The following is a 2,456-nucleotide window of genomic DNA, read 5'->3' on the forward strand; positions in this document are numbered from 1 at the left end:
GAGCATGGTGACCGAATCGACGTTATAAACACCGGCTATTTTCGTTGGCTTTGTCCTCATGACTTGCCATTGATAGTTATTCAGTGACATCTCCTCTATAAACTCATAATCATCTTCAAGTGTTTTATTATTGATGGTTCCACCAGCAGCTACGTCAACCATTTGTCGAGTCGAAGGATTCAGGCCATTATGAAAGGTTTGAACCTGTAGCTAGAGTGGTAACCCATGATGAGGGCATCTTCACAAAAGGTCTTTGTATCTCTCCCATGCATCGTAGAGTGTCTCTAAATCCATCTGCACAAAAGAAGAGATATCTGTGACAGCCTTAAAACGACCCTAGTCGAAACGTGGTTTCGGGACCACAAAACCAAGGCATAAAAATAATTTAATATTTATTTTATTGCCTATAATGTGTGTTAACTCATGTGTGATATTTTTTATGCTTTGATTTAGAATTATAGATGTGAATTTCACTAGAAAGGACCTAGTAATAAACTTTGAAAGTATGAGGGAAATGTGTGATGACTAATTAAAGGATGCATGCAAAACAATGGACTTGCATGTCAAATTTCCCCCCCCCCCATAGCTAGTGGCCGGCCATGACAAGGATTTATGGGCAAAAATCATGTCATGAAACATGTTTGGTAAATGGGTTATGATGGAAAGAATAAAATAAGGGTATGGAATAAACAATTAATGTTAGTAGATGAGAAACAAAAAAAAAAAAGTGTCCATCTTCCTCCATAGCTTGGCCGAATGTCCTAAAGGAAGAAAGAAAAAAATTTTGTTCATCTCTTTTCACTCTCTTGTTGGCCGAAAATACTAAGGTTAAGGAAGGAGTTTTGCTTCATACTTGGTTTGGAAGAGGATTAGGAAGAGGTTGGCTAAACTTGCATCAAGATTAAGGTATGTTTGAGGTTCATGCATGTTTTAGTTGCTAGCTTAATGTTCTTGTTAGCCCATGGTTCAAATCCTTGTTATGTCATGGGAATGAAATTCGCCAAAGTGAATGTGGTGTTAATGCCATTGCATGTTAAATAACAAGCTTGAAAGTGATACATGTGATGGAGGATTGAAGATTCTTAGATTTTCTTTTAGCATTTTTTTGAATGAGATACTAAGTTCTTTGTTTCACCATGACCAAATTGAAATGGTGTGGTGTTGTGGTATTCGCCATGATATATCCATAAGTATAATTCATGCATGTTGCATGGTAAGTAAGATTTAAGCTTTGGAAATATGTATATATTTGGATATAAGCCACTTGAGAATTCGCCCTTGCACCTACATGAATATATGTTTGCACATGATGGATTGGTATGACATATATACTAATTCAAAGTGTATATTTGCTTGTGATGATGTGTTGATTATGAAGTAAATAAGAGATGTGCAATGAATTACGATATGTAATGTGTTAGTAGTAAAATGTATGCTGTTTTTTTTGTGTGTGGTATTAAGTGTATATTCGCCACATGAGGGGTAATTAGTGTGCATGCATTCGGTTTGAGGCAAGCATATTGATGCCTATTCTTGGCTTAGAAAATTCGCTAAGAGGAATATTAACTAATGTGTTGAGTTCGATTTATGATTTCGTACATATACAACTTTGATGCCTAATGTATATAAGGGCCAAGTACTTTGAACTTCACGTTGATGTTTGAATGTATTGAATTGCTTGTTGTGATGTAAAATGTGCATGACCATTGTGTATTTGAGCTAAAGGATGGCCATATGACCATTTACACTCCTTGTCATATTCGCCATAAGCTATCATGATGAGATTTTAATAAGTTAAATTTGTGTAAATTAGCTCAAGAGCAAAGGGAGCTAAATCCGATAAAGGGAAGGAAAAGTAGTTGAATAGCCGTCGAAATCGCTCGACAACATCCAAGGTAAGTCTTCGAGTGATGACCCTACTTGAATTATATCAAAATTATGCTCCTTGTTTGTGTGGCCATTGAGCCGAAATAGTAAAGGTTGATAGATATTTTGTGTTAGAGCTTTAGTAACGAAAATGAACTATGGACGTGTCTTGAATATTGATATATATGTAAGTGAACATTGGAAATATATCCGGTTAAGACCAAGGCATTCGTATGCGAGTTGATATATCCGGCTAAGACCAAGGCATTCGTGCGAGTTGATATATCCGGCTAAGACCAAGGCATTCGTATGAAGTTGATATATCCGGCTAAGACCAAGGCCTTTGTGCAAGTCACCAACCGGTTATGACCAAGGCAATCGTATGAGTCGCTATATCCGGTTAAATCCGAAAGTATGTGATTCGGAAGTGAGCAATCTTGCTGTGAAAATTTCAGCTTATACACTTGTGAAAATTCCAGCAATGAGGTATGTTTGTATGTGCTTGTACTAATTGAATTCTTACAAGTAAGTATGCGCTAAGTTGATAAACGAGCTACCGGCCTTGGGCTAAGTTGTTCTTTGTGTATGAA

The 2,456-nt window shown here is 36.7% G+C and overlaps 1 non-coding gene across 1 annotated transcript; it reads left to right on the top strand.

Moving 5' to 3' along the window:
* Positions 1-220: 220 nt before the first annotated feature.
* Positions 221-322, top strand: LOC128285067 (small nucleolar RNA R71). The gene has a single exon (XR_008275482.1). It is a non-coding gene; the product is annotated as a small nucleolar RNA R71 (small nucleolar RNA).
* The last annotated feature ends 2,134 nt before the right edge of the window (positions 323-2,456 follow it).

This window comes from Gossypium arboreum, chromosome 11 (genome assembly GCF_025698485.1).
Source record: "Gossypium arboreum isolate Shixiya-1 chromosome 11, ASM2569848v2, whole genome shotgun sequence".
NCBI classification, from domain to species: Eukaryota; Viridiplantae; Streptophyta; class Magnoliopsida; order Malvales; family Malvaceae; genus Gossypium; species Gossypium arboreum.